This window comes from Halichoerus grypus, chromosome X, assembly GCF_964656455.1.
Source record: "Halichoerus grypus chromosome X, mHalGry1.hap1.1, whole genome shotgun sequence".
Classification (NCBI taxonomy): domain Eukaryota; kingdom Metazoa; phylum Chordata; class Mammalia; order Carnivora; family Phocidae; genus Halichoerus; species Halichoerus grypus.
This window is the reverse complement of record NC_135727.1, coordinates 75,878,278-75,905,991: the sequence shown is the minus strand read 5'-3', so window position 1 is coordinate 75,905,991 and position 27,714 is coordinate 75,878,278. Positions and strand designations below refer to the sequence as shown.

Genomic DNA, 27,714 nt, shown 5'->3' with positions numbered 1-27,714 from the left:
TAAAGTACTATTTTAAGAATTAGGACATGCCACCTCCCATACCACATCCCATTCCACCCATTCTAGGGTCTTTAGGAATTTCAGTGACTAGATCTTCTCCTGTACTTAACAGAGAGGCCACTCTAGCAACATCCAATAAAACAGTTCTTACAACCTTAGTTGAGTCAATTATTCCTTTTTCCACGATATTCACAAAATCTCTGAGCATAGCATCATACCCATTTCTGAGGAACTTTGCATAATTTTCTCAATTATTAGTGATCCTTCAATACCTGCATTCTTAGCAATGGTCATTGCAGGAATTCTGAGTGTTCTTTTAATAATTTCTATATCAATTTTTTGATCTTCAGGAGCTGGAATTATTTTTTTAATTTAATTTTATTATGTTATGTTAATCACCATACATTACATCATTAGTTTTTGATGTAGTGTTCCATGATTTATTGTTTGTGTATAACACCCAGTGCTCCATTCAATACATGCCCTCTTTAATACTCATCACCAGGCTAACCCATCCCCCCACCCATCTCCCCTCTAGAACCCTCAGTTTGTTTCTCAGAGTCCATAGTCTCTCATGGTTCATCTCCCCCTCTGATTTCCCTCCCTTCATTTTTCCCTTCCTACTATCTTCTCTCTCTCTTTTTTAAACATATAATGTATTTTTAAAAGATTTTATTTATTTATTTGAGAGAGAGAGAGAGCACACAAGCAGGGGGAGGGACAAAAGGAGAGGGAGAAGCAGAGTCCCCACTGAGCATGAAGTCTGATGCAACATGGGGCTCGATCCCAGGACCCTGAGATCATGACCTGAGCCAAAGGCAGCCGCTTAACCAAATGAGCTACCCAGGCACCCCAGGACCTGGAATTATTGAATCCAAAGCTGGAATGCTCCAAACCATGACATAACCCCTTCCCAGAACAATGCCTCCAACAGCAGCACATGTAGCATTGAGGGCATCTGTAACTCTGTCATTCTTTTCATTCGCTTCAACATCATTTGTCCCACCAACTTTCAGCACAGCTACTCTATCTGAAAGTTTGGCCAGACGTTCAATCAGTTTTCCCTTCTCATGTTCACTAGTTGTGATATCTAACTTCTTGATGATTTCTTGAAAACATTTTTCAATTTGAGCCTTGTCACCATTTCCTTTCAAGAGCATGGCATCATCTTTGGTCACAATGACCTCTCCAACTTTTGCTCAGTCATGAGGCTGAATTTCTTCAAGATTTAGTGTCAATCCCTCTTCTCCAAACACTGCACCACCAGTCACAACAGCCATCTCTTTAATCTGGTTCTTTTTATTGTCACCAAAACCTAGAGCTTTGACTGCTACAACCAAAAGATCAATTTTTAGCCTATTCAAAATGAGTTTATTCAGAGCTTCTACATCAACATCTAGCAATTATGACCAAGGGCTAATAGGGAGCATTGGCAATTTCAGGAACAGGTACAGTGGATTGGACTCTGAAAACTTTCTTTTCACCTCAATAGAATATAAAATAATGGAATTCACATTTCTGACCTTTTGATGTATTAATAAAATATGGAGAAATATATTCACACTCAAACTACATGCCTTGAATAATTTCTAATTCATCCTTTAGTGTTTTTCCATTCTTTACTGTGAAGACTCTCTTTCTTCTAGTTTTTTTTCATTAAATCAGAAATGATGTTGTACATTTCTTTGTCTCCATTTGCAGAAATCGTAGAAATCTGAGCAATTTCTACAGGGGTTGTCACAGGTTTAGACTGCTTCTTAAGTTCAGCAATTACAGCATCAACAGCTAACATCACACCTCTCCTGATTTCCACAGGATTAGCACTGTTGCTAATCTTTTCTAAGCCTTCCTTGGCAATAGGGTGTGCCAGGAAAATAGCAGTAAGGGTGCCACCCCCAGCCTCTTCATTTGTGTTACTGATATCTTGAACAAGTTTAGTGCCAATATTTTTATATATTTATATTTTAAGCCAATAGACTTTGCAACAGTTACACCATCTTTTGTTACTTTGGGTCTTTTCCAACTCTGTTCAATAATCACTGTTCTTCCCTTTGGCCCCACAGTAACAGCTACAGCATCAACTAAAAGGTCTACACATTGACGCATTAAAGCTCAGGTATCTACACCAAATTTTACTTCTTTGGAATAAGCCTGAATGAGATGAGGAGCCAGTGCTCTAGACACTGGCCTAATTTCAGGAAGAACTACAGGTAATCAAGGCATTTCTGTGGGGCAACTGCAGGGTGTGCCAGCAGTCAGGCAAGTTGTGGGATGCAAATGAGGGGAAGAGTTCCTCCTGTTGTGAATTTTAGCAGATTTTTTTCACCTATCCAGTATCATTCACTCAGATGTCCTATTCATATAGTAACCTAATTTTCCAAGACATTTTTAATTTCAAGAATTATCTCCCATTATCTTTCCAAGCCATCAGAGCGTTCCATAAGTTCCAGTTTTTTCAAAGTCCAATTTACATCTTTTGGTTTGCATCTGGCACCAAGAAGCAACACAAAAACCTTATTTATGAGATATTATGGTCAGATTTAAAGTTTGGAAAGTGTGGCTACCACACTACTAAAAGTAATATTCAGGGAATGAAAAAATACATAAAGCTAGTAAGTGGAAATAATGATAAGGACCTCCACAATCCTTTGTTAGGCCATACTTTGCTCCCAGACCATGGTTTAATGCTCTAACTTCTAGTTGAGAAACATGTTTTAAGCAACTTAAAGTTATAAAATGATAATTGATTAATAGTGTAATAATTTAACATCTTAAATTTTTCAGAAAGATGATTCATTCATTTATTTTGAAGTGAAGTAGAAGGGAATAAGTAAGAAGATTCAAGGCTAGTTTTATCCAAGTGTTTTTCTTGGTTCTGTCAACTTTGTAAATTGTATGTGTGACTTTTTAGTTAATATGACTGCAAGTGAACTAAAAAATAGAAAAGTCTCTCTAAGGTGGAAATATACATTCCAAGTCTTTAGGAAATTAATGTTTATTCTAAATTGTGGTCCTTTAACATTTATGATCTTACTTCACTTTGCATAAATCAGCAAGAGGGAATAGTAATACTTAATCTGCAAACTGTACATAGGATCTACCTGGAAACATTCTGCTACTTAATGAAAAGTCTAGATAAAGTAGTTCTCCTTAAATTCACTGTTCATATATGTTTTTCTTTTTTAAGCGTGTGTGTGTGTGTGTGTGTGTGTGTGTCTCTACGTAATTTGGCTATGGTTCTTTTAGATTGAGTATTATCCATAGTTACAAGATAAGTTCTCTTAGGCTTTTCGAAGATTCTGAGTCAATATGTATAAAACACCTCAGATTAGCACAATCATTGAGAAGAACTATCAACCTTTGAGATCCAAATCTTTTGCTGTCCTGACTGTAGTACAGAACTTTAAATGGGTAAAATGTGTTTCAGAGAATGATTTATTGAATTCTCACCATAGGTTTGCCTTCTGCTTATGTAACTCTGTAGGAATCTCTTATTCCACGGCTTTGGATTATTTTTTTACAATTCTGACTCGGCAACAGAGGATAAAAGCCATGATATGATGAATAAGCCACACAAGTAAGAAATACAGATGTGGACTATAGACCTCCAAAGAAAAATTAAGCTGGTCGAGGATATGTACCAGACATTGGAAATGTTAAGAGGTAGGTACTTTGGTGGTTATTGTTGTTGAGGGCTTTGTGTGTTAAAGTAGACTATTGTAAGAAGATTGTCATGATCTGTATAATATGACAAGCTGTGACTACTTTTATAAGAAAATTAAGCTTACTTTCAGAAAAGTTGAGCTATCAAAGTGGTAGTGAAAATCTGAAGAAGATTTTATTCTTAGCTTTTTAGATTTTTTAACAGGAAATAAGCCTAGGAGGGAGTAAGAGAAAATGAACTATCATTTATTGAGATTTACTAACCAAATATCAAAATATGTGTTATCCCATTTAATCCTCATAATAATCCTATGATGTATGTGGTATTATCTTCATTTTACACATAGAAAACAGTCTTGAATAGATTACTCGACTTATCCAAGGCCATGCAGCTATTAAGTTCAGGGTTGTGTTTTAGACACAGGTCTCTCTGACTTCTAACACTGTATGTAAAGAAGACTAATACCTAAAAGAAAGCTATAACTATATAATTTCATGGTTTTCTTATGAAGAATTAAACCTCTACTTAATTTTAATTTTCTGAGGAAAGTTTCTGACATAGCATATTCAGAAAATTCTTCAGTAACCCCAATATATGCACCTAAGGAAAAGGCAATGCTAGAGAAAGAAGCAACTATTCTCAGCAATGAAATGGCTGTGGTTCTGACATTTTTCCTTTTTGCTTCTTCTGTGTTTCTTTAGATAGTATGTAAATGGAAACCAAATTTTCTAGAGCAGGTATATGTACCTAGAGCAGGTAATTGTAGAAATGTAGCCTTCTATTATGAAATCTGCTTTATTTATTTAGCTAAAGCAGCAGTTTAAAGTTTATTTCAACTGATTGTAGACTCATGTCACATACCTTTGGACATTTGATCAGTCTAAGGAATTTAAGCCTCTTTTATTTTCATAATTTACAAATGTTTAGGTTTCCTTCACATTGCAGAAGCTTTTTGTCTTCATGAAGTCCCAATAGTTCATTTTTGCTTTTGTTTCCCTTGCCTCTGGTGACATGTCTAATATGAAGTTGCTAGGCTGAGGTCATAGTTTCAAAGAAAAGTGGAAATACTGATTTAATTTTATTAAATTACAGTCTTTAGAAGTTCTTCCACATGGTGTTTAAACTTTTAATTACATCTTTAATATTTTTTATAACTGACTAATAAAAATTATTGGCAACTGTGGTATAGTGGCAAGATCTTTTGATTTGTAGTCAAAGAACCTGAATTTGAATTTTAGTTCTGCCTCTCTGGTACTCAGTTTTCTTTTATTTATTGTTTTTTTATTATGTTCTATTAGCCAACAAATATATATCATTAGTTTTTGATGTAGTGTTCAATGATTCATTAGTTGCATATAATACCCAGTGCTCTTCACAACACATGCCCTCCTTATTAAGATTTTTTAAAATTTTTAAAATTTTTTAAAATTTTTTAAATTTAAATTTTAATTCTAGTATAGCTAACATACAATATTATATTAGTTTCAGGTGTACAATATAGTGATTCAACAATTCTGCACATTACTCAGTGCTCATGATGATAAGCGTACACATCACCTATTTCATCCATCCCCACCACCCACCTCTCTTCTGGCAACCATCAGTTTGTTCTCTATAGTTAACAGTCTGTTTCTTGGTTTGTCTCTCTTTCTCTCTCTCTTTTAAATTTGATCATTTGTTTCCTTTCTTAAATTCCACATATGAGTAAATTGAGTGGTATTTTTCCTTAACTCACTTATTTCACTTAGCATTATACTCTCTAGCTCCATCCATATTGTTGAAGATGGCAAGATTTCATTCTTTTTTATGGCTGAATAATATTCCATTGTATATGTATCGTATCTCCTATAGCCATTCATCTATCTGAACTTCAGTTTTCTCGTCTCTAATATGGGGGAAAAATCCATATGTCATATAGTTTTGTGTGAATAACTTGAGATAATAAATGTGAGTGTACTTTGTGGACAATAAAATTTCATAAGAATGTGAAGGGAGAGGGAATCAAATGAACACTAAGGGAACAAGGAACTGTTTCTTTGAAAAAGTTTAATAAAATTGATAAACCCCTAGCCAGACTTATCAGAAAATAAGAGAAAGAACCCACTAAATAAAATCACAAATGAAAGAGGAGAGATCACAACCAACACCACAGAAATACAATTACAACAGAATATTATGAAAAATTATGTGCCAATAATTTGGGCAATCTGGAAGAAATGGATAAACTCCTAGAAACATATAAACTACCAAACTGAAACAAGTAGAAATAGAAAATTGAACAGACCAATAACCAGTAAAGAAATTGAATCAGTAATCAACAAAGTCCCAACAAACCAAAGTCCAGGGATGGCTTCACAGGCAAATTTACCAAACATTTAAAGAAAAGTTAATACCTTTTCTTCTCAAACTGTTCCAAAAAATAGAAATGGAAGGAAAACTTCCTAACTCATTCTATCAGGCCACCATTACCCTGATTCCAAAACCAAAGACCCCACTCAAAAAAAGAATTATGGGCCATTATCCCTAATGAACATGTATGCAAAAATTCTCAACAAAATACTGGCAAGTTGAATCCAACAATATATTAAAAGAATCATTTACCACAGGAGAAGGAAAGATGGCAGAGGAGTAGGGGACCCTATTTCAACTGGTCCCCGGAATTGAGCTGGATATCTATCAGATCACTCTGAGCACCGACAAAACCAGCCTGAGATGTAAGAAGATCTGGATCTCTACAAACAGAATATCGCAGGTGGTTGGTTTTGAGGTATGAAGCGGAGAGCCGTGATTCCGTGGGCAGATATCGGAGGATAAATGGCAGCGGGAGGGAGCTTGTCCGTGGGCATCCTACACAGCTGGTGAGCGACAGCCTCACCAACTGGGGAGGGGGCACAGACTCGTGGACCGGCAGTGGCGGGAAAAGGACTTTAGGGCAGGCCCCGGCTTGGAAACCTGGAGCAGCAGGGTCACATGTGCTAACTGCAGCCACTGGCGGTTTTAGAAGCACAAAGGGCAGAGACGTGCTCTGATATGGAGGCAGGACTGGGGGTGCTGCAGAGGGGCGCACAACCCAGGATGCTGCAGTTTATAACAGCACAGACAGAAATGGAGATGGTGTGGCCTGGAGAGCTCACTGAAGAACAGACTGTGGTCTCTCTGCTCTGAGGCAGAGGGTTGGAAACATTCTCTTCTGCTCTGACTTGCAGAAGAGATGTGGAAAGCCACCAGGGAAAGTGGTCAGAGAACAAAAGGCCCCAAAACTGATCCCCGCTGAACACATCCCCCGCCACAGGGGGGCAGGGCAACTCCGCCCAAACAGGGTTGCCTGAGTAACAGCGCGGCAGGCCCCTCCCTCAGAAGATCATTTGTTTTCTTTCTTAAATTCCACATATGAGTAAATTGAGTGGTATTTTTCATTAATTCACTTATTACACTTAGCATTATACTCTCTAGCTCCATCAACCTAGGTCAACAAGAGGCCAGCAACCCTAAGGTCCCAAGAAAACAGGTGCATCTTGCCTGGGTTCTGCTCAATAATTTGGACTCTATACATTCCCTCAAACACCCATCAAAGGAATGACTAGGAGGAGGAGCCCCCAACTTAGAAAAGACTCAGAGATCATGACTTATGCTGCAGATTTACAAATGGATGCAGATATAACCAAGATGTCGGAGATGGAATTCAGGCTAGCAATTGTGAAGACAATGGCTAGAATGGAGAAATCAATTCATGGCAACATAGAGTCTCTAAGGGCAGAAAAGAAAGCTGAATTGGCAGAACTTAAAAATGCTATCAATGAGATCCAATCCAATCTAGATAATCTAACAGCTAGGGAAAGTGAGACAGAAGAACGAATAAGCCACCGGGAAGACAATATAATAGATAAAAAGGAAAAGAGAAGGCCAGGGAAAAACAACTCAGAATCCATGAAAATAGAATCAGAGAAATAAGTGACACCATGAAGCATTCCAATATCAGAATAATTGGAATGCCAGAGGGAGTGGAGAGAGAGAGAGGACTAGAAGATGTATTTGAGTAAATCGCAGCTGAGAACTTCCCTAATTTGGGGAATGAAACAAACATTCACATCCTAGAGGCAGAGAGGACCCCTCCCAAGGTCAAGGAAAACAGACTAACACCCCGGCATGTAATAGTAAAACTTGCAAACTTTAAAACCAAGGAAATCGTCTTAAGGGCAGTTAGGGGGAAGAGATTCCTTAAGTACAAAGGGAGGAACATCAGAATAACATCAGACTTATCCACAGAGACCTGGCAAGCCAGAAAGGGCTGGCAAGACATATTCAGGGTGCTAAAAGAGAAAAACATGCAGCCAAGAATACTTTATCTGGCAAGTCTGTCATTTAGAACGGATGGAGAGATGCAGAGCTTCCAAGACTGGCAGAAACTGAAAGAATATGTGACCACTAAGCAGACCCTGCAAGAAATACTAAAGGGGGTTCTATAAAAGGAGAAAGACCCCAAGGGTGATATACAACACAAATTTACAGGGACAATCTATAAAAACAACGTCTTCACAGGCAACATGATGACAATTAATTCATATCTTTCAATAATCACTCTCAACGTGAATGGCCTAAATGCTCCCATAAAATGGCACAGGGTTGCAGATTGGATAAAAAGACAGGACCATCCATATGCTGTCTACAAGAGACTCATTTTGAACCTAAAGATACATCCAGACTGAAAATGAAGGGATGGAGATCCATCCTCCATGCCAGCGGACCTCAAAAGAAAGCTGGGGTAGCAATTCTTTTATCAGACAAATTAGATTTTAAACTAAAGTCTGTAATTAGAGACACAGAAGGACACTATATCATTCTTAAAGGGTCTATCCAACAAGAAGATCTAACCCCCAATATCTATGCCCCCAACAAGGGAGCAGCCATCTACATAAGCCAACTGTTAACCAAAACAAAGTCATATTGACAACAATACGTTAATTGTAGGAGACCTCAATACTCCGCTCTCAGCAATGGACAGATCATCTAAGCAGAAAATCAACACAGAAACAAGAGCTTTGAATGACACACTGGACCAGATGGACCTCATAGATATTTACAGAACATTCCACCCTAAAACAACAGAATACTCATTCTTCTCGAGCGCACATGGAACTTTCTCCAGAATAGACCACATACTGGGTCACAAATCAGGTCTCAACCGATACCAAAAGATTGAGATTATTCCCTGCATATTCTCAGATCACAATGCTTTAAAACTGCAACTCAATCACAAGAAAAAAATTGGTAGAAATTCAAACACTTGGAAGCTAAAGACCACTCTGCTCAAGAATGTTTGAGTCAACCAGGAAATCAAAGAAGAACTTAAACAATTCATGGAAATCAATGAGAACGAAAACACATCGGTCCAAAACCTATGGGATACTGCAAAGGCGGACCTAAAGGGGAAATACATAGCCATCCATGCCTCACTCAAAAAAATAGAAAAATCCCAAATTCACCAACTAACTCTACACCTTAAAGAACTAGAGAAAAAACAACAAACGATGCTTAAGCCACGCATTAGAAGAGAAAAAATTAAAATTAGAGCAGAGATCAATGAATTAGAAACCAGAAACACAGAAGATCATATTAACAAAACTAGGAGTTGGTTCTTTGAAAGAATTAATAAGATCGATGAACCACTGGCCAGAGTTATCCAAAAGAAAAGAGAAAGGACCCAAATTAATAAAATTATGAATGAAAGGGGAGAGATCACGACTAACACCAAGGAAATAGAAACAATTCTTAGAAATTATTATCAACAACTATATGCCAATAAACTGAGCAATCTGGATGAAATGGAGGCCTTCCTGGAAACCTATAAGCTGCCAAGACTGAAACAGGAAGAAATTGACAACCTGAATAGGCCAATAACCAGTAACGAGATTGAAGCAGTTATCAAAAACCTCCCAAAAAACAAGAGTCCAGGGCTTGATAGATTCCCTGGGGAATTCTACCAAACATTCAAAGAAGAAATAATACCTATTCTACTGAAGCGGTTTCAAAAACTAAGAGAAGGAAAACTTCCAAACTCATTCTATGAGGCCAGCATTACCTTAATCCCCAAACCAGGAAAAGACCTCATCAAAAAAGAGAAATTCAGACTGATATCCCGGATGAATATGGATTCCAAAATCCTCAACAAAATCCTAGCTAATAGGATCCAACAATACCTTAAAGGGATCATCCACCACGACCAAGTGGGATTTATCCCCGGGATGCAAGAATTGTTCAACATTCGCAAATCAATCAATGTGATAGAACACATTAATAAGAGGACGGAGAAGAACCATATGGTCCTCTCAATTGATGCAGAAAAAAAACATTTGACAAAATACAACATCCTTTCCTGATGAAAACTCTCCAGAGTATAGGGATAGAGGGAACATTCCTCAAGTTCATAAAATCCATCTATGAAAAACCCACAGTGAATATCACCTTCAATGGGGAAAAGCTTAGAGCCTTTCCCTTAAGATCAGGAACACATCAAGGGTGCCCACTCTCACCACTATTGTTCAACAGAGTACTAGACGTCCTAGCAACAGCAATCAGACAACAAAAAGAAATAAAATGTATTCAAACTGGCAAAGAAGAAGTCAAACTCTCTCTTTTCGCAGACGACAGGATACTTTATGTGGAAAACCCCAAAGACTCTGTCCCCAAATTACTAGAACTCATCCAGCAATTCAGTAATGTGGCAGGATACAAAATCAATGCACAGAAATCAGTTGCTTTCTTATACACTAACAACGCAACTATAGAAAGAGAAATTAGAGAAACGATTCCATTTACAATAGCACCAAAAACCATCAGATACCTCTGAATAAACCTAACCAGAGAGGTATAGGATCTGTACTCTAGGAACTACAGAAAACTCATGAAAGAAATTGAAGACACAAAAGATGGAAAAACTATCCATGCTCATGGATCAGAAGAATAAACCTTGTTCAAATGTCTATGCTACCTAGAGCAATCTATACTTTCAATGCCACCCCGATCAAAATTCCAGTGACATTTTTCAAAGTGCTGGAACAAACAATCCTAAAATTTGTATGGAATCAGAAAAGACCCCGAATCGCCAAGGAAATGTTGAAAAAGAAAAACAAAGCTGGGGGCATCACGTTGCCTGATTTCAAGTTATATTACAAAGCAGTAATCACCAAGACAACATGGTACTGGCAGAGAAACAGACATATAGACCAATGGAACAGAATAGAGAACCCAGATATGGACCCTCAACTCTATGGTCAAATAATATTTGACAAAGCAGGAAAAAACATGCAATGGAAAAAAGACAGTCTCTTCAATAAATGGTGCTGGGAAAATTGGACAGCCACATGCAGAAGAATGAAACTCGGCCATTCTCTAACACCATTCACAAAGATAAACTCAAAGTGGATGAAAGACCTCAGTGTGAGACAGGAATCCATCAAAATCCTAGAGGAGAACATAGGCAGTAACCTCTTTGACATCGCCCACAGCAACTTCTTTCAAGATACATCTCCAAAGGCTAGTGAAACAAAAGCAAAAATGAACTCTTGGTACTTTATCAAGAAAAAAGCTTCTGCACAGCAAAGGAAACAGTAAACAAAACAAAGAAGCAACCCACAGAATGGGAGAAGATATTTGCAAATGACACTACAGATAAAGGACTGGTATCCAAGATCTATAAAGAACTTCTCAAACTCAACACCCAAAAAACAAATAATCAAGTCAAAAAGTGGGCAGAAGATATGAAAAGACACTTCTCTGAAGAAGACATACAAATGGGTAACAGACACATGAAAAAATGTTCATCATCATTAGCCATCAGGGAAATCCAAATCAAAACCACACTGAGATACCACGTTACACCAGTTAGAATGGCAAAAATGGACAGGGCAAGAAACAGCAAATGTTGGAGAGGTTGTGGAGAAAGGGGAACCCTCTTACACTGTTGGTGGGAATGCAAGTTGGCACAGCCACTTTGGAAAACAGTGTGGAGGTGCCTCAAAAATTTAAAAATAGAGCTACCCTATGACCCAGCAATTGCACTCCTGGGTATTTACCCCAAAGACCAGATGTAGTGAAAAAAAGGGCCATATGCACCCCAATGTTCATAGCAGCAATGTCCGCAATATCTAAACTGTGGAAAGAGCCGAGATGCCCTTCAAAATATAAATGGATAAAGAAGATGTGGTCCATATATACAATGGAATATTACTCAGCCATCAGAAAAGATGGATACCCAACTTTTACATCAACATGGATGGGACTGGAGGAGTTTATGCTAAGTGAAATAAGTAAAGCAGAGAAAGTCAATTATCATATGGTTTCACTTATTTGTGGAACATAAGGAATAGCATGGAGGACATTAGGAGAAGGAAGGAAAAAATGGGGGGAAGGAATTGGAGGGAGAGATGAACCATGAGAGACTATGGACCCTGAGAGACAAACAGGATTTTAGAGGGGAGGGGGAGGGGGGATTGGTTAGCCCAGTGATGGGTATTAAGGAGGGCACGTACTGCATGGAGCACTGGGTTTTATACAAAAACAATGGATCGTGGATCACCACATCAAAAACTAATGATGTATTGTATGTTGAGTAACATAATATAATAAAATAAAAAAAAAAAGAATCATTCACCACAATCAAGTGGGATTTATTCCTGGGTTGCAGGTGTGGTTTAATATTTACAAAGCAATCAACATGATGCACCATTTTAATAAAAGAAAGGATATGAATCATATTATACTCTCAGTGGATGCAGAAAAAACGTTTAAGAGAATACAACATCCATTATTGATAAAAAAAAAAAATACCCTCAACCTAGTGGGGATATAGGGAACATACCTCAAAATCATAAAGGCTAGATACAAAAGACCCACAGCTAATATCGTCCTCAATGGGGAAAAACTGAGATAAAAATGTAAAAAGCTTCTGCAAAGCAAAGGAAACAATCAACAGAATTAAAGGTAACCTTTAGAATGGGAGAATATATTTGCAAATGACATATCTGATAAAGGGAAAGTACACAAAAAGTATAAAGAACTTGTCAATATCCACACCCCCCAAAAAAAATCCTGTTGAAAAATGGGCAGAAGACATGGATAGACACTTTTTTTTTTTCCAAAGAAGACATCCAGATGGCTAATAGATACCATGAAAACATGCTCAACATCCCTCATCATCAGGGAAATATAAATCAAAACTACAATGAAATATCACTTCATACCTCTCCGAATAGCTAAAATTAACAACACAAGAGACAACAGGTGTTGGTGAGGATGCAGAGAAAGGGAAACCCTCTTATATTGTTATTGGGAATGCAAACTGGTACAGCCACTATAGAAAACAGTATGGAGGTTCCCCAAAAAGTTAAAAATTGAACTACCTTATGACCCAGCAGTTGCACTACTAGTATTTACCTAAAGGATAAAAGAAAACAGATTCAAAGGGGTACATGCCCTGCAATGTTTATAGCAGCATTATCAACAATAGCCAAACAATGCAGAAAGCCCAAATGTCCATCAACTGATGAATATATAAGAAGATGTGGCATATATATATGTAGTGGAATATTATTCAACCATCAAAAAAATGAAATCTTGTCATTTGCAATAATGTGAATGAAGTTAATATATGTAGTGGAATATTATTCAGCCATCAAAAAGAATGAAATATTGTCATTTGCAATAATGTGAATAGAGTTAGAGAGTATTATGCTAAGGAAAATAAGTCAGTCAGATAAAGACAAATACCATATGGTTTCACTCATGTAGAATTTAAGAAACAACACAGATGAACATATGGGGAAAAATGAGAGAAGCAAACTATAAAGCAGATTCTTAACTATAGGTAACACACTGAGGGTTGCTGGAGGGGAGGTGGGCAGGGAGATGAGTTAAAAGGGGGTTGGAGATTAAGGAGGGCATTTTTTTTTTTTTGTGATGAGCACTGGGTGTTGTATGTGATGAATCACTAAATCCTATACATGAAACTAATTTTACACCATATGTTAACTAACTGAAACATAAATAAATACTTGGAATAGAGAAAAAAAAAAGAAATGGAGGCTCAAATTTTATAATAAATTAAGAGTTTCAAAACACCTTTTCTAAAAAAATTGAGGTTGAAAAATTTGCAGAAAGTCACATAGCTAGTACATGATAGGACCAGAAATCCAGAAAGCCCAATATTCTTTCCACAACATCAAGCTGCCTAGGTGATTGTATCGGGCCTTACAATAAGTGGAATTCATGTATGAAATGAATTTAATGGAAATAATTACTGAAAGAGGAAGATCGTGGGGGATTAGGAGTACCCTAGGCTTGCCTGTCCCACTAACACAATGAGATAACTATGAAATCATCCCAAAAGCTCCAGAAATATACCTGAAGACTGACAGAACAAACTCCACAACCAAAATGAGAGAAGAAGTTACACTGAAGAAGGTAAGAAGTGCAGAGACAGGGTTTAGGGGAGAAATAGATTGCAGGTACTCTGGAGGGAAGGGAGCTGTGGTCCCAGAGAAGGTCAAGAGAGTGAGGAGCACACAGGAGAATGCACAAGGAAAATGTTTCCTCAAAGCCATTGGATTGTAAAAGGAGAGGGGCTGAATTTCATATCTTCTTCCAAGCAACAGGGATTAAAACATGGAGTTTTAAAGATCAATGGTTGGGATAAAGTCCAACCACCCGGTTGTTACAGAGACCAGAGGGCACTCTGCTGCTCCTGGAGAGAAGGCAGGCAAACAACCCAGAAGCAGACACATTGGAAACAGCAATCTGAACAATGCCTGAGGCACACAGTGGGGGAGATTATTCACTCTTCTTGGAGCACGTCCCTGAGAGGCAGTGTTCATGAAGATGCCTCTCTGGGAACAAAGGAGCTGGCCTGTGCCATTTCCCTCCACTGCACCTTAGCATTGACACAGGGCCACCTGTGGGAAGCAGCACAGCACCAACACTGGCTGCCTAACTTGCATACACAAGGCCTACCATCCCTGCACTCTCATGGAACTGCCCCTCGGTCAAGCTTGCCTCGGTCCCAGTGCAACAGACTCCTCCCCCTGAAGACCAGCACAACCCCAGCCCACACTATGTCTCCTTACAAGAGATTTCTGCAGGGCCTCAGTTCTGGTGCAGGTGGTGTCACATCTCATTTCAAAGCAAACCAGAGCACACCTAGTTAAAACTCACCACATTTAGGTCAAGGACCAAACACTGCCCACAACAGCCAAGGAGAGCCTCTGCAGATGACTGGCTTGAGGGATAGAGCAGCTAAAACACAACAGAAGAGAACACACAGCACACACAAGAGACACTCCCTGAAGCAGCCAGAACTGGGCACTACATAACTTCTTCTTCATAAGGCCATTACTTGTGGGAGCAAGAGATATAACTGGCTTTTCTAACACAGAGAAGGCAGAGGCTTAGACAAAGTGACAGAGGAATTCATCCCAAATGAAAGAACAAGATAAGGCCATGGCCAGAGATCTAAGCAAAACAGATATAAATAAAATGCCTGATGGAGAATTTAAAGCAATAATCATAATAATACTCACTGGGCTTGAGAAAAGAATAGAAGAAATCAGTGAGACCCTTGGCACAGAGATAAAAGAGTTAAAAAAATAGAATCAATCAAACAGGAAGAGTGAAGTAAAAAAGATTGGAAACATCCTTGATGTAATGAACAGCAGGCTGGAAGAAACACAAGAATGAATTAATGACAGAAGACAAAGTATAGGAAAAGTACGAAGATGAACAAAAGAATAAAAAAATTATGGACCACAAGAATAGACTTCGGGAAATCAGTGACTCCATCAAATGTAATAACATTCTTTTTATAGGAGTCCCAGAAGAAGAAAGGAGAAAAGGAGGCAGAAAATTTATTTGAAAAAAGACTAGATGAGGGGCACCTCGGTGGCTCAGTCAGTTAAGTGTCCAACTCTTGGTTTTGGCTCAGATCATGATCTCACAGTCATGAGACCAAGCCCCACATCCTGCTCTGTGCTGAGCATGGAGTCTGCTTCAGATTCTCTCTCTCTCCTTCTCCCTGTACTCCTCCCCCTGCTCACTTGTGGGCTCACTCTCCCTAAAATAAATAAATAAAATAAAATAAAATAAAAAGGAAAAAAAAGTAGCTGAAAACTTCCCTAATCTGGGGAAGGAAACAGATATCCAGATCCAGGAAGCTCAGAGTAATCCCATCCAAATCAACAAAAGCAGGCCAACACCAAGATACATTGTTATTAAATTTGAAAATATACTGATAAAGAATCTTAAAAGCAGCAATATAAAAGAAAGCCATAACTTACAAAGGAAAACCAATAACACTACTTGTAGATTTCTCAACAGAATCTTGGCAAACCAGAAGGGAATGGCATGATATATTGAAAGTGTAGAATGGAAGGGCACCTGGCTGGCTCAGTTGGTGGAGCATGTGACTCTTGATCTTCTTGGGGTCATGAGTTTGAGCCCCACATGGGGTACAAAGATTACTTAAATAAAAAAAACTAAAAAAAAGTGAAGAATGGAAAAAAATCTGCAGCCAAGAATACTCTATCCAGCAAGGCTATCGTTCAGGAAGAAGAAAAGATAAAGAGCTTCCCACACAAACAAAAATTAAAGTTAGTGACCACTAAACAAGCCCCACAAGAAATATTATAGGAGACTTTTTTTTAGTGCAAAAGAGAGCAAATGTGATAAACACAAGGAAGTTTAGAGAAAATCTCCAAAAACAAAAAAAGAAGTAATAAAATGGTAATAAATACATTTCTATCAATAATTACGTTGAATGTAAATTGACCAAACACTCCAATCAAAAGACATAGCATGTCAGAATGGATTTTTAAAAAGACCCATATATGCTGCCTATAAGAGACTCATTTTAAATCTAAAGACACCTGCAGATTGAAAGTGAGGGGATGGAAAAACATTTATTATGCAAATGGATGTCGAAAAGAAAACTTCTATCAGACAAACTAGACTTTAAAACAAACCTGTAGCAAGACACAAAGAAGGGCACTATATAATCACAAGGGACCAATCCAACAAGAAGATCTAACAATTTTAAATATTTACACACCTAAAATGAGAGCACCCAAGTATTTTAAAAAATAATAATAACAAACATAAAGGAGCAATCAATAATAATACAATAATAGTAGAGGACTTTAATACCCCACTTACATCAATGGACAGATCATCTAAATGGAAAGTTAACATGAAAACAATGGCTTTAAATGACACATTGGACCAGATGGAGTTAAAAGATGTATTCAGAACATTCCATCCTAAAACAGAAGAATACACATTCTTCTCAAGTACACTTGGGACATTCTCCAGAATAGGTCACATGTTAGGGAACCAAACAGGCCTCAACAAATAAAAAAAGGATTGAAGTTGTACCATGCACCTTTTCTGACACAATGCTATGAAACCAGAACTCAACCATCAGAAAAAAATTTGGAAAGACCACAAATACATGAAGGTTAAATAACATGTTACTAAACAATGAATGAATCAACCAGGAAATCAAAGAAGAAATTAAAAAAAAACCCACATGGAACCAAATGAAAATGAAAATACGATGGTCCAAAACCTTTAGGTTGCAGCAAAAGCAGTTCTAAGAGGGAAATATAGCAAAACAAATCTACCTCAAGAAGCAAGAAAAATCTTAAGTAAACAAACTAACCTTACACTTACGGGAGCTAGGAAAAGAACAACAAATAAAGCCTAAAGCCAGCAGAAGGAAGCAAGTAAAATTTAGAACAGAAATATATGATATAGAAACAAGGGAAAAAAACACAATAGAACATATGAATGGAACCAGGAGCTGGTTCTTTGAAGAAATTAATAAAATTGATAAACCTCAAGCCACACTTATCAAATATATAAAAGAAAGGACACAAATAATTAAAATCATAAATTAGAGAAGAGAAATAACCAATGCCACATGAATACAAACAATTATAAGGGGATATTATGAAAAACTATATGCCAAAAATTGGACAACTTGCAACAATGAATAAATTCCTAGAGACATATAAACTATGAAAACTGAAACAGAAAGAAATAGAACTCTTGAACAGACATAACCAGAAAATAAATTAAGTCAATGAAGATGTCAGAGGATCAGGGGTACCCTAAGGTTGTCTCATCCCTTGTGTTTGAGTTGTGTTGGTAGTTATCAAATCATTCCAAACAACCAAAAAATCAATCAGAAGTCTGAGAGAACAAAAACTGTAAGTCTACAAGTAGAAAAACAACCACCTTTTGAAATGGGGGAGGTGTAGAGGGTTGAATTGGGGGAGATATAGCTATGGATACAGCGGGAGGGAGGGAGCCTGTAAATGGAGGCTGCTGGAAAGTATTATAAGCAGCAGAGCACGAAATCTGGACTTCAAGATGTCTGCTACACTGAGGCACGTGCCTGGCTTAAAGGTGCTCAGGTGGGGAAGTGGGGTGGAAACCCAGGTGTGACACCATGGTCTGAAGATCACCAGGGTTGCAAGAAGAATGGGTGATGCCAACATGCTGCACTGTTCCCAGGCATAGGAGTGTGGAAGCCAACTGAGTATAGCAGGTGTTGGTGCCAGCTTTCTGCTCTGTTTTGCCATAAACTGAGAACCACTGTGTGGTCATGCAGCTGATTTCCTGGGATGGGCCAGCAAATGGCAAAAGTGTGGTGACACTCTCCCCAGGGAGGAAAAGCACAGGTACGTGCTGCTGCAGTCCCTAAAATTTGGAGTTTCGAAACTCAGTCACATGCCTGAGATTAAAAGGCCTGGACATAGGCAGGGTGAACGTAGGGTTTTGAGGGTAACTGGGGACATGAGTGATTGATTGTTCTTCTGTAAGGGCTCACTGAGGAGTGGGAGGTGTGAACTTTCAGCTCTGGGGCTAGAGAGTGGGACACCTCCACATTCATCCCACCCAGCAGCACTGAAAGCCTTCAGGGGACAAAACAACACCACATAGTGGAAGCTGGAGCTACTTACACCAAGCCCTGCCCCACTGTGCCCTGGAGGCATATTTCCACTAGGGTAAGTTCACCTGAGAAACAGTCTCCCATAAGACCAGCACAAACAACCCACTTGCGCCAAATTTACTGATCATAGAAAGCTGCAAAGCCTCAGCTGTAGGAGAAAATAAGATACAGCTTCTTTTTTGCTTTTATTCCTTATTTTTTATTATTATTTTTCAATTGTTTTCTAATTTTTTCAATTCCTTTCTTAAAATTTTGACTAAATTTTCTTAATTTTTATTTTTATATACATATATATACATATATATATGTATATATATATATATGATTTTTTCTTTACTTTCATTTTATTCATTTATTTATTGGGGGAATGAAGATTTTTAAATTTATTTATTTATTTTAGGGGGGATGGCAGACGGGGCAGGGGAGAGCCTTAAGCAGACTCCACACTGAGCATAGAGCCTGATGTGGGACTTGACCTCACAACCCTGAGATCATTACCTGAGCCAAAACCAAGAGTCAAATGCTATACTGACTGTGCCACCCAGGCACCCCATGATGAAAATGTTTTTAACAAGCAGAACAAAACACACACAGGATCTAGTTTTGAGGGGCTTGTTTTTTGTTTTTCTTTGTTGTTTTGTTTTGTTTTTTCTTCCTTCTTTTTTTTTTTTTTGGAAAAAAATATGAGACAGAGAAATTCACTCCCAAAAGAAAAAAAAAAGGGGGAAGTATAACTCAAGGCCAGGGATTTAATCAATACAGATACAAGCAAGATGTTTGAACTAGAATTTAAAACAACACTTATAAGAATACTAGCTGTGTTTGAAAAAAGCATAGAAGACACTAAAGAATCCCTTACTGCAGAGTAAAAGAACTAAAATCTAATCAGGCCAAAGTTAAAAATGCTAAAACCAAGATGCAATCCCAAATGGATGCATAAAAACAAGGATGCACGAAGTAGAGGAGTGAATCAGTGATACATAAGAGAAAACTATGGAAAATAACAAAGCTGAAAAGAAGGAGAAAAAAGTAATGGGCCATGAAGGTAGACATAGGGAACTTAACAACTTCTTAACACATAATAACATTCATATCATAGGAGCCCCAGAGGAGAAAGACAGAGATAAAGGGGCAGAAGGTTTATTCATACAAATTATAGCTGAAAAAATTCCTAATCTGGGGAAGGACACAGACATCTAAATCCAAGGAGCAGAGAGCACTCCCATTAAATTCAGCAAAAGTCAACCGTTGCCAAGACATATCAGTCAAATTCACAAAATACACAGACAAGGAAAGACTCCTGAAAGCTGCAAGGGAAAATAGTCCTTACCTACAAGGGAGGAGAAATTAGATATGCATCAGATTTGTCCACAGAAACTTGGCAGGCCAAAAAGAAGTAGCAGGAAATATTCAACATGCTGAATGGAAAATGTATGCACCCAGGAATTCTTTATCCAGCAAGACTGCCATTCAGCATAAGAGAGATAAAGAGTTTCCCAGACAAACAAAAAGTAAAGGACTTCATGACCAGCAAACCAGCCCTGCAAGAAATTTTAAGGGGGATTCTTTGAATGCAGGAATAAAAGACCAAAAGCAACAAAAACTAGAGAGGACCAGAAAACATCACCAGAAACACCAACTCTACAGGTAACACAATGGCACTAAATTCATATCTTTCAATAATCACTCTGAATGTAAATGGACTAAATGTTCCACACAAAAGACATAGGGTATCAGAATGGATAAAAAAAAAAAAAAAATAGATCCATCTATATGCTGCTTACAAGAGACTCACTTGCAGACTGAAAGTAAGGGGATAGAGATCTATCTATCATGCTAATGAATGCTAAAAGAAAGCTGAAATAGCCATCCTTATATCAGACAAACTATATTTTAAAACAAAGACTGTAACCAGAGATGAAGAAGGGCATTATATTGTAATCAAAGGGTCTATCCATCAAGAAGATCTAACAGTTGTAAATATCTATGCCCCCAACTTAGGAACACCCAAATATATAAATCAATTAATAACAAATATAAAGAAACTTATTAATAATAATACAATAATAGTTGGGCATTGAACATCCCACTTACAACAATGGACAGATCATCTAAGCAGAAAATCAACAAGGGAACAATGGCTTCGAATGACACACTGGACCAGATGGATTTAACAGATATATTCAGAGCATTTCATCCTAAAGCAGCAGAATACACATTCTTTTCCAGTGAACATGGAACATTCTCCAGAATAGATCACATACTGTGTCACAAATCAGCCCTCAACAAGTACAAAAAGATCAAGATCATACCATGCATATTTTCAGACCACAATGCTATGCAACTTGAAGTCAACCACAAGAAAACATTTGAAAAGACCACAAGTACATGGAGGGTAAAGAACATCCTACTAAAGAATGAATGGGTTGACCAGGAAATTAAAGAAGAAATAAAAAATACATGGAAGCACATGAAAACACAACAGTCCAAAGCTTTGAGATGAACCAAAGGCAGTTCTCAGAGGGAAGTGTATTGCCATTCAAGCAGCAAGAAAAGTCTCAAACACACAAATAAGCTTATACCTAAAGGAGCTAGAAAAGGAACAGCAAATAAAGCCTAAAGCCAGTAGAAAGGAAATAATAAATATTAAAGCAGAAATAAATGATATAGAAACAAATAAACAAAAAACCACAGTAGAACAGATTAATGAAACTAAGAGCTGGTTTTTCAAATGAATTAATGAAATTGATAATCCCCTAACCAGACTTATCAAAAAGAAAAGAGAAAAGACCCAATAGATAAAATCATGAATGAAAGAGGAGAAATCACAAGCAACACCACAGAAATGCAAGCAATTCTAAGAGAATATTATGAAAAATTTTATGTCGGCAAATGGGGCAACCTGGAAGAAATGGTCAAATTTCTAGAGACTTAAGAAGAGCAAAACTGAAACAGGAAGAAATAGAAAATTTGAGCAGACCCATAACCAGCAAAGAAGTTGAATCAGTAATCAAAAATCTCCCAACAAATAAAAGTTCTGGGCCTGATGGCTTCCCTGCGGAATTCTATCTGATGTTTAAAGAAGAGTTAATACCTATTCTTCATGAACTGTTCCCCCCCACAAAAAAAAAAATACAAATGGAAGGAAAACTTCCAAACTCATTTTATGAAACCAGCATTACCTTGATTCCCAGTCCAGACAAAGACCCCAACACAAAGGAGAATTATAGACCAATATCTGGGATGAGCATGGATGCAAACATTCCCAATATGAATCTAGCAAATCAAATTCAACAGTACACTAAAAGAATTATTCACCACAATCAAGTGGGATTTATTCCTGTGCTGCAATGGTTGTTGAATATTCACAAGTTAATCAACGTGATACACCACATCAATGAAAAAAAAAAAGGAGAAGAACCATATGATCCTGTCAATAAGTACAGAAACAACATTTGAAAAATATATCTGAAAAATATAAAACACTGATGAAAGTAATTGAAGAGAACACAAAGAAATGGAAAGACATTCCATGCTCATGGTTTGGAAGAACAGATATTGTAAAAATATCTATACCACCCAAAGCAATCTACACATTTAATGCAATCCCCACCCAAATACTGAGAGCATTTTTCATAGAGCTAGAACAAACAATCTTAAAATTTGTGTGGAATGACAAAAGACCCTGAATTCTGAAAGCAGCTTTAAGAAATAATAGCAAAGCTGGAGGCCTCACAATTCCTGACTTCAAGATATATTACAAAACTGCTGTAATGAAAACAGTATGGTACAGTCATAAAAATAGATACATAAAAAAATAGAACAGAGTAGAAACCTCAGAAATGGACCCACAGTTTTATGGTTGATTAATCTTCAGCAAAGCTGGAAACAATATCCAAAGAGAAGATAGTCTTCTAAAAAAAAAAAAAACATGTTGGGAAAACTGGACAGCAACATGCAAAGGAATGAAACTGGATCTTTTTCTTACACCATACACAAAAATAAATTCAAAAAGGATTAAAGACCTAAATGTAAGACCTAAAATGTTAAAAATCCTAGAGGAGAACACAGGCAGTAATGTCTTTGACATCAGCCATAGCTACTTCTTTCAAGACATGTCTCTTGAGATAAGGGAAATAAAAGAAATAAACTATTTGTACTTTATCAAAATAAAAAGCTTCTGCACAACAAAAGAAAAAAATCCATAAAAGTAAAAGGCAACCTATGAAATGAGGGAAGATATTTGTAAAAGGCATATCTGATAAAGGGTTAGGATCCAAAATATAGAAAGAACTTATAAAACCCAACACCCAAAAATGAATAAGCCAATTAATAACTGGGCAGAAGAAATGGAAAGACATTTTTCCAAAGAAGACAACCAGAACACTGCAACAAAAACTTATGATGTACTATATGCCAGGTAACTGAACATAAAAAAAAAAAGACATCCAGATGGCCAATAGACACATGAAAAGATGCTCATCACTCATCATCAGGGAAATGCAAATCAAAACTACAATGAGATATCACCTTACACCGGTAAGAATGGCTAAAATTAACAACACAAGAAACAAGAGGTGTTATCGAGGATGCAGAGAAAGGGAAACCCTCTTACACTGTTGGTGGGAGTGCAAAATGGTGCAGCCACTCTGGAAAACAGTATGGAGGTTTCTCAAAAGTTAAAAATAGAACTACCCTATGATCCAGCAATTGCAGTACTAGGTTTTATCCAAAGTAAACAAAACTACTAATTCAAAGGGATACATGCACCCCAATGTTTATAGCAGCTTTATCTACAATAGTGAAACTATGGTAACTACCCAAGTGTGCATTGACTGATGAATGTACAAAGAATAGTTGGTATGAGGGAAATTAGTGAGAGAAAAACAAATACCATATGATTTCAATTATATTTGGAATTTAAGAAACAAAATAAAGGAGCAGTCAAAAAAGGGTGAGAAGCCAACTAAGAAGTAGACTCTTAACTGTAGAGAACAAACTGTTGATTATTGGGGGACGTGGGTGAAAGGATGGGTTAAATAGGTGATGGTGATTAAGGAGTGCATTTGTTATAATGAGCATCGGGTGTTATATGTATGTTTCAATTACTACATTGTACACCTGCAACTAAAATTACACTGTATGTTAACTAACTATAATGTAAATAAAAATTCATAAAATTTATTCACATTTGAGACTGATACTGCTAACCACATTCAAGGAATCGCACAAATAGAGTATAAATGCTTCTTTTTTTAAATTTTATTTTATTATGTTATATTAGTCACCGCACATCATTAGTTTTTGATGTAGTGTTCCATGATTCATTGTTTGCGTATAACACCCAATGCTCCATGCAATACGTGCCCTCCTTAATACCCATCACTGGGCTAAGCTATACCCCCAACCCCTCCCCTCTAAAACCCTCAGTTTGTTTCTCAGAGTCCATAGTCTTTCATGGTTTGTCTCCCCCTTCGATTTCACCCCTTCATTTTTCCCTTCCTACTATCTTCTTTTATTTTTTAACATATAATGTATTATTTGTTTCAGAGGTACAGGTCTGTGATTCATCAGTCTTACAAAATTCACAGTGATCACCATATCATATGTCCTCCACAATGTCCATCACACAGCCACCCCTCCCTCCCACCCCCCACCACTCCAGCAACACTCAGTTTGTTTCCTGAGATTAAGAATTCCTCATATCAGTGAGATCATATGATACTTGTCTTTCTCTGACTGACTTATTTCATTTAGCATAATACCCTCTAGTTCTATCCACGTCATTGCAAATGGCAAGATTTTGTTTTTTTGATGGCTGCATAATATTCCATTGTATATATATACCACATCTTCTTTATCCATTCACCTGTTGATGGATATCTTGGCTCTTTCCATAGTTTGGCTATTGTGGACATTAGTGCTATAAACATTGGGGTGCACATACCCCTTCGGATCATTACATTTGTATCTTTGGGGTAAATACACAGGAGTGCAATTGCTGGGTTGTAGGTTAGCTCTATTTTCAACTTTTTTGTGGAACCTCCATACTGTTTTCCAGAGTGGCTTCACCAGCTTGCATTCCCACCAACAGTGTAGGAGGGCTCCCCTTTCTCTGCATCCTTGCTAACATCTGTTGTTTCCTGATGTGTTCATTTTAGCCATTCTGACAGGTGTGAGGTGGTATCTCATTGAGGATTTGATTTGGATTTCCCTGATGCCTAGTGATGTGGAGCAGTTTTTCATGTGTCTGTTGGCCATTTGGATGTCTTCTTAGCAGAAATGTCTGTTCATGTCTTCTGCCCATTTCTTGATTGGATTCTTTGTTCTTTGGGAGTTGAGTTTGATAAGTTCTTTATGTATTTTGGATACTAGCCCTTTTTTTTTCTTTCTTTTTTTTATTTAAATTTTTTATTGTTATGTTAATCCCCATACATTACATCATTAGTTTTAGATATAGTGTTCCATGATTCAATGTTTGTGCATAACACCCAGTGCTCCATGCAGAACGTGCCCTCTTCAATACCCATCACCAGGCTAACCCATCCTCCCACCCCCCTCCCCTCTAGAACCCTCAGTTTGTTTTTCAGAGTCCATTGTCTCTCATGGTTCTTCTCCCCTCCGATTTCCCCCCCTTCATTCTTCCCCACCTGCTGCATTCTTCTTCTTCTTTTTTTCTTTCTTAACATATATTGCATTATTTGTTTCAGAGGTACAGATCTGAGATTCAACAGTCTTGCACAATTCACAGCGCTTACCAGAACACATACCCTCCCCAGTGTCCATCACCCAGTCACCCCATCCCTCCCACCCCACCCCCCACTCCAGCAACCCTCAGTTTGTTTCCTGAGATTAAGAATTCCTCATATCAGTGAGGTCATATGATACATGTCTTTCTCTGTTTGACTTATTTCGCTCAGCATAATACCCTCCAGTTCCATCCCCATCGTTGCAAATGGCAAGATCTCATTCCTTTTGATGGCTGCATAATATTCCGTTGTATATATATACCACCTCTTCTTTATCCATTCATCTGTTGATGGACATCTTGGCTCTTTCCACAGTTTGGCTATTGTGGACATTGCTGCTATAAACATCGGGGTGCACGTACCCTTTCGGGTCCCTGCTTTTGTATCTTTGGGGTAAATACCCAGGAGTGCAATTGCTGGATCATATGGTAGCTCTATTTTCAACTTTTTGAGGAACCTCCATACTGTTTTCCAGAGTGGCTGCACCAGCTTGCATTCCCACCAACAGTGTAGGAGGGTTCCCCTTTCTCCGCATCCCCGCCAACATCTGTCATTTCCTGACTTGTTAATTTTAGCCATTCTGACTGGTGTGATGTGGTATCTCATTGAGGTTTTGATTTGGATTTCCCTGATGCCGAGCGATATTGAACACTTTTTCATGTGTCTGTTGGCTGTTTGGATGTCTTCTTTGGAAAAATGTCTGTTCATGTCTTCTGCCCATTTCTTGATTGGATTCTTTGTTCTTTTGGTGTTGAGTTTGATGAGTTCTTTATAGATTTTGGATACTAGCCCTTTATCTGATATGTCATTTGCAAATATCTTCTCCCATTCTGTCAGTTGTCTTTTGGTTTTGTTGACTGTTTCCTTTGCTTTGCAAAAGCTTTTTATCTTGATGAAGTCCCAATAGTTCATTTTTGCCCTTGCTTCCCTTGCCTTTGTTGATGTTTCTAGGAAGAAGTTGCTGCGGCTGAAGTCGAAGAGGTTGCAGCCTTTGTTCTCCTCTAGGACGTTGATGGATTCCTGTCTTTCATCCATTTGAGTCTATTTTTGTGTGTGGTATAAGGAAATGGTCCAGTTTCATTCTTCTGCATGTGGGTGTCCAATTTTCCCAACACCATTTGTTGAAGAGACTGTCTTTTTTCCATTGGACATTGTTTCCTGCTTTGTCAAAGATTAGTTGACCATAGAGTTGAGGGTCCATTTCTGGGCTCTCTATTCTGTTCCATTGATCTATGTGTCTCTTTTTGTTCCAGTACCATACTCTCTTGATGATTAGAGCTTTGTAATAGAGCTTGAAGTCCAGAATTGAGATTCCACCAGCTTTGCTTTTCCTTTTTCAACACTCCTCTGTCTATTTGGGGTCCTTTCTGGTTCCATACAAATTTTAGGATCATTTGTTCCATTTCTTTGAAAAAACTTGATGGTATGTTGATAGGGAATGCATTAAATGTATAGATTGCTCTAGGTAGGATTGACATCTTCACATGTGTTCTTCCAATCCATGAGCATGGAACTTTCTTCCATTTCTTTGTGTCTTCCTTAATCTCTTTCATGAGTATTCTATAGTTTTCTGAGTACAGATTTTTGCCTGTTTGGTTAGATTTATTCCTAGGTATCTTATGGTTTGGGGTGCAATTGTAAATGGGATCGACTCCTTAATTTCTCTTTCTTCTGTCTTGTTGTTGGTATATAGAAATGCAACTGATTTCTGTGCATTGATTTTATATCCTGCCACTTTACTGAATTCCTGTATGAGTTCTAGAAGTTTGGGGGTGGAGTCTTTTGGGTTTTCCACATAAAGTATCATATCATCTGCAAAGAGTGAGAGTTTAACTTCTTCTTTGCCAATTCGGATGCCTTTTATTTCTTTTTGTTGTCTGATTGCTCTGGCTAGGACTTCTAGTACTATGTTGAATAGCAGTGGTGATAGTGGACATCCCTGCCATGTTCCTGACCTTAGGGGAAAAGCTCTCAGTTTTTCCCCATTGAGAATGATATTCACTGTGGGTTTTCCATAGATGTTTTTTATGGTATTGAGGTATGTACCCTCTATCCCTACACTGTGAAGAGTTTTAATCAAGAAAGGATGGTGTACTTTGTCAAATGCTTTTTCTGCATCTATTGAGAGGATAGTGTGGTTGTTGTTCTTTCTTTTATTAATGTATTGTATCACATTGATTGATTTGCAGATGTTGAACCAACCTTGCAGCCCAGGAATAAATCCCACTTAGTCATAGTGAATTATCCTTTTAATGTACTGTTGAATCCTACTGGATAATATTTTGGTGAGAATTTTTGCATCC

The 27,714-nt window shown here is 37.7% G+C and overlaps 1 long non-coding RNA gene and 1 pseudogene across 1 annotated transcript in view; one reads left to right on the top strand and one right to left on the bottom strand.

Moving 5' to 3' along the window:
- LOC144380575 (uncharacterized) overlaps positions 1 to 27,714 on the top strand; it is a 416,331-nt gene that overhangs the window by 302,787 nt on the left and 85,830 nt on the right. The window contains exon 3 of the long non-coding RNA XR_013444775.1: positions 3,485 to 3,663. This is a non-coding gene — a long non-coding RNA (uncharacterized LOC144380575). The remainder of the gene's footprint in view (positions 1 to 3,484; positions 3,664 to 27,714) is intronic.
- LOC118534116 (60 kDa heat shock protein, mitochondrial pseudogene) lies at positions 20 to 2,223 on the bottom strand (annotated as a pseudogene).